Source organism: Egretta garzetta, unplaced genomic scaffold (genome assembly GCF_000687185.1).
Source record: "Egretta garzetta isolate BGI_Z169 unplaced genomic scaffold, ASM68718v1 scaffold89, whole genome shotgun sequence".
Lineage (NCBI taxonomy): Eukaryota > Metazoa > Chordata > Aves > Pelecaniformes > Ardeidae > Egretta > Egretta garzetta.
This window is the reverse complement of record NW_009269997.1, coordinates 1,868,938-1,875,095: the sequence shown is the minus strand read 5'-3', so window position 1 is coordinate 1,875,095 and position 6,158 is coordinate 1,868,938.

Genomic DNA, 6,158 nt, shown 5'->3' with positions numbered 1-6,158 from the left:
ACTTGCTTGGAGAGGACACCCAGAATGAGTTGTTCCATCACCTTTCCAGGGACAGAGGTGAGACTAACCAGCCTGTAGTTCCCTGGGTCTTCCTTCTTGCCCTTTTTGAAGACTGGAGTGACATTGGCTATCTTCCAGTCATCAGGCACCTCTCCTGTTCTCCACGACCTTTCATAGATGATGGAAAGTGGCTCCACAATGTTGTCTGCCAGTTCCTTCAGCACTCACGGGTGCATTCCATCGGGGCCCATCGATTTGTGGGTGCCTAGCTTCCTTAAAAGATTCCTAACCTGATCCACATCGATAGAGGGAAGGTCATCCTTTCTCCAAGCTTGCTCACTTACCTCCAAGGACTGGGGAGCCTGAGGGCCAGCCTTGGCAGTGAAGACTGAAGCAAAGAAGGCATTCAGTAGCTCCGCCTTCTCTGTATCTTCTGTCACCAGGGCACCTATTTTTTTCAGCAGCGGTTCCACATTACCCCTAGTCTTATGTTTACTGCTGACATACTTGAAGAAGCCACCACCACTCACAATTAACAACACAAGTTCCAACAGTTGCTCAGAGATATCTCTCTTTCATGTGACCATACACTGGGTATGCACGAATTTAACACAGGAAACAAGAAGTTATCAAGGAGGAGGAGAGGGTTGTTTTATAGGTTAAAGTGACATGTTTATAGTAAAATGGGTCAAAACAAACAACACAGAAGGAGACATGAAGTTTTCTAAGAATGGCAATAGGTTTTATGCACTTCAAAGTTGTCATAATCTCCAAGTTTGTAAATGCCAACTCAGAGGCGTTTCAGATGCAATTGAATCTGGTTTGGGCAATACAACTGCTAAAAAGCTATTTCTGTCATGCCATGCTCCCTGTCATATGCTGCTCCTTCTTTCAGAAGTCCCCATATCAGTGGTGACTCACAGCAAACTACTCCCTCCCTCACCCCACTTTGCCCTTTTGAGAGGGAGCAGTACATTGAATTTATGTGAAGATGGAGACATGTGCTTTTCCCCAGCCTGCCAGCCCACCATACTTGGCTGGGCATGATGAGGAGGCACAAAAGCAGACAGGTCCCAGCATCCATGCTTCCCTCCCACACTCCTGGAAATGGTAGCTTTTCTCTGACAGCACGCTTTGCAGTCCTGCCACATCTGCATCTCCTCTGGGATTGCTCACTGCCGCAACACAGGCATTAACAGAACACTAGTCTGTGCCACAATGTACCATGTGTACATGGTAATGAAAATGAACAAGAGTAATGGAAAAACCTGCATTCACTTAGGGCCAGGCATACAGATTCTAATTTCCAAACACAGGCACGAACATTAAGATCAGCAGTATTTCCTGACACTTAAATCTTAAGCTGCAAAAGATACTCTGCAGCCAATTAAAGCCTTTAACAATACTACAAAGAATACAGCACTACACATTTATACCTACAGCATTATATGAGGAGTAACAGGGAGAGCAGCAAAGAGGAACCAGGAGATGGATGGTGGATGGACAGTAAATTATTTTCCTTGGTTTTGACAAGCTTTTTAATTCCGTATTTGTAAAAAGCAGTATTAATTCTTTTTCACTATTGAATAACCAATATGAAAACCCCAGACAAGATAATTGGTACCATTTATTAGGACACAAGTTCTAAGAATTTTAAAGCCCTTTTTTTATCTAGCAATAAGCCATTGTTCAACTGTTATTTTCTTTTCCATAAACATGGCAGCAATCTCTAAAATTACATTTGCAGGTCCCTATTTCGAAAGGTTACCTGGAAGCTCGGTTACTACCACATTCATCCTCTGAAAAAGCTCTTCCACAATCTCCTTTACCAGTGCTCCAAAGCTTAGTTATCTTCCCACTATGTTCAAACATTTCCTAGTACAAATTTATTATAGAGTACATAATTGCATACATAAGATTCTGCTATAGAATCTGTTTATCTCCTTTGATCGTGATAGTGCATTGTTTGTAGGGATAAGAAATGTTATGGAGATTTTCCTGAATGGCTGTGTGGAACTGGAACTAAATGAATCATGCATTTAGTGCAATGAATATCTTGCTTTGTACACACTGTGAGTTTTTACCCTGAATAGTTCCATTTAATTTTAGGCATGCACGGCATATTATGCATTACACAAGTCATAAATGGGAAAGACCTGGGTGGTAATGAATTCAGCTGACATAATCTTTTAAACTCTTTCCAGGCACAAAGAAAAAGCAAATATTTAGGTTCATAGAAAACATACCAGTAAGTTTCTTATTATGTGCAGTTGTAGTGCAGATGACACCAAATTGAGTGGGGAAGTAGAGAATCCAGAAGGGAGAGCCACCCTGCAGGAAGACCTGGATAGGCTGGAAGAGGGGGCTAACAAGAACCTGCTGCACAGACTGGCATCCACCTGGCTGGAGGGTACTTCTGTGGAAAGGGACCTAGGGGTCCTGGTGGACAGGAAGGTCAGTATGAGTAAGCAGTGTGCTGCTGCGGCCAAGAAGGCTGGGTTGCATCAAAAAGGGCATCACCGCCAGATACAAATACGTCATTCTCCCGCTCTACTCAGTGCTTGTCAGGCCACATCTGGAATACTGTGTACAGTTCTGGTCCCCGCTATACAAAAAAGATGTGGACAGGCTGAAGGGGGTCCAGAGAAGGGCCACCAAGATGATCAAAGGACTGGGAAGCCTGCCGTATGAGGATAGGCTGAGAGAACTGGGTTTGTTCAGCCTTGAGAAAAGGGGGCTTAGAGTGATCTCTTCACCATGTACCAGTATTTAAAGGGTGTCTACAAAGAAGATGGAGACTCCTTTTTCACAAGGAGTCACATGGAAAAGATGAGGGGTAATGGGTACAAGTTAATCTTCAGAAGATTCCGATTGGACACGAGAGGAAAATTTTTCACAATGAGAACAGTCAACCACTGGAATAATCTCCCCAGGGGAATGGTTGACTCTGCCACACTGGACACTTTCAAGACGCTGGGCCATCTTGTCTAGACTGTGTTCTTACCTAGAAAGGTTGGACCAGATAACCCTTCCAACCTAGGATCCTATGATTCTATGAACCAAGTAGCACTTCTAAACAACATTTTATATCATTCAGGATAACAAGAGGAAACTTTTATCTCAACACACCTAGTTTGTTGCAACATTGTCCCTTTGAAGCTGTCTTCTTTCCTCTTCTTGAGCTTTGCTTCCACTTAATTGCTCATATGAATTTAGAAAAAGAAGCCAAAAGTAAAAGGTCCTACTGTGTTATGATGGGCTAAACCTTTATTATTACTATGCAACGCTTCAGAAGTGCAAAAGCTCAGGGAAAGCTCTACTGCTATCAACTCAGTGAGCATGCTGATTTCTGTCCACTTCTGCAGGGAACAGTTCACGAAAAGCAGCATTTCCCTACCAACTTAGACCACCTGTTTAGTGGCAAAGAGACTTTCATGTGGGGCACTAAACATCCACAAACTTTAAAAATAAAATGTGCAGCAACGTTCATTACAAAAGAGTAACAGGCATCATTAACTTTCACTTTACATATTCCCCAATATACTGTCAGGTGTGAGCCCTTATCAACCTAACTGGATTTACAATTAGAGCTATGAAGAACAAAAAATAAGCTGTTTAGTCCTTATAAATGGACTTCTATACCTAGGTTTGTCTTACAGGTGTAGAAAACATCTGGCATGAAATCTAATTTTTTGCTTTGCAAAAACTGTATGCATGTATCTTTATTAAATTATTTTCAATAAGACAGCGGAACTTCTAAAACTGTTTGTTCTTCAATTTCCAGTAATCACAACCATGATAGTTTTAGGTTTGTCAGCAACAGTTAAGCATTTAAATTTTTATGTGCACACAAATTCAAGCATTTTAAATATATGCATTTATTATAAACTTAAACTCATCTCTGCTCTTTGAAATGATGAGCTAAATGTCTTCAGTTCACTTCAACTAAGAAAATATTGTCAAAACCAACCGAGGTGTAATTCAAAAGCGTCAGATATAATTTCTTCCCAGACTTCAACAAGATACTATCATCATCTTTCAAAAGTGAAAAAGATTAAATCAAGAGAAAACACATGCCCAGGATCACACATGATTAGTTTTAAAAAATCTGGATTGCTCCTACAAGTAATAAAATTCTGGCATACCCCAAGTTCCCCAGAAATTCAGTTTACCATATAACTAGAGAAGGGCCAATCATGCCTCTACTGAAGCTTGCAACAGACTGGACTAAACACTACACAACAGAATGAAATACAGGCTTAATGAAATATTCCTCATAGTTAGAATGATAGATATCTATCAACAGTCATGTCAACATGATTTTGGGCATTTGACTCCTTGACATAACAGTAAACACTGCTGGAACATTTCACATAGAATGCTGAAACTAAACCAACTAATTAGTGAGATTAAACCACAGGCTCCAGGAAAAAAAACCCAGAAAGTCTTTTTTCCCTTATTATAGTAAGGATACTACAGTCTGCCTGGTTCAGTGCCATAAACAACAACAAAGTTGAAATATCAGAAGACATCTTCAAAAATGTCATCTAATATGGAAAAAAATAGCTTTATATTTTAATATCTAAGCACGTTCTGTAACAGACCACTTCAATTTGAGAAAATTTTGTTGCCTAGACAACTGATCAGAAGATACCAAAAATACTTTGTATCATGCTACAGATTTTAAATAGCGGAGGCAAAATTCAAAGGTAATTATCTTGTGTTAGGCCAGCTGACATAGCAGCTAAAACCAGACAAAATTTTGCAATTAGTGTTCTGTCATAAATTCATACAAAAAGCATAACTATCCAGCCTAAGTACAGGTGAAAGATTACAGCTCTTAGTGTAATCTAATTTCAGAAATCAATTGGACCACTTGAGAGAGAGTGGTTGTTAACCTCTGTCAATAGAGAGGAGAAGAAGCTGTTAGCACCTGTGTGGAAGAAGGGAGACAGCATAAAAACTGCTATGAGCAATAAAACCACTATCTCTGTCCAGTTCACAATTTTAAGTATCTTAGTTATGAATTCATGTTCTGAGATTGGCTTTTCAAAGTATTTTCTATGATCGCTCCCCACAAGTTTTTCCTGACTTATATCCTTAGACAGAGAGAGCAAGCTGATAGCACTGCTATTTTAAACTGGTAGTTCTGCAATAAGAAACCTTAACACTCACCTTTAGTACAGACAGATCAATGAAAGACCACAAACCCTAACGGCCAAAAGAATGGATGCTATCAAAAGCTATGACAAAAACAAGAGATGAAGTGCAAAATCATTTGGTTAGCCAAAAAAAGAAGCAAGTCTAAATGACTAGAACACCTTGTCAGCTCACAAAATACAAAGGTCATTATATAAACTACGAACTTCAACACAGAAGGGCAGAAAAATCAGAAATATTAATATGGTCAAATATCTGCAGCTATTTTATAACATTTCATTAGTTATGCCTGCTTGAAGACAAATCAAATGATTAAATTAATTCACTTTATCATATTGCATGACAAAAAGAACCAGACAGAAGAGCCTAGAGGCAGCTAAACTCAAAACACAGCTAGAGCAAAAGCCACAACCTTTTAAATTCATAGCCAAGAAAGCACAAAGCATTTTCCAAGAACAGATAAATTCTCCAGATCACATTTTAAAAAAGCCAGAGATAGCATGCTGGTTTACCATAAGGAGACAGTTCAAGCCAGTCAGTTTAGAAAATTCTTTCACCAGATACTCCCCAGTTAGCCCCATCACCTTGGCCAAAAGGCAAAACTTCTTGTTCAACAGAAAGCAGACCTCAATAATACGCTCAATAAATTTCTACATATAAGAATACAGAAGACCAGACATCACTATCTGGCTGAGTTCTTCTCTCCTCTTTTCCTGTCTTTTGTTGATTGTTAAATAATGAGATCTTGTCAGTAGCGTTCTTTTAACTATTTTTAAGCCCCATCTACAAATTGCTACAAGATCTGGAAAGAAAATACAGCTCCATGATGCTCCATACCAACCAATTGAACTCATGATCTATGTTGGGAATCCAGCCAAAGCAAGGAGGCACAGATAATAAAAAAAAAATACTTTTTTCTTACATGTATTGTTTATTTCAGTAAGGTGTCTATTATGATAATTGCCCTCAGATTTAGCATACCTTAGTAAAGGCCTGCT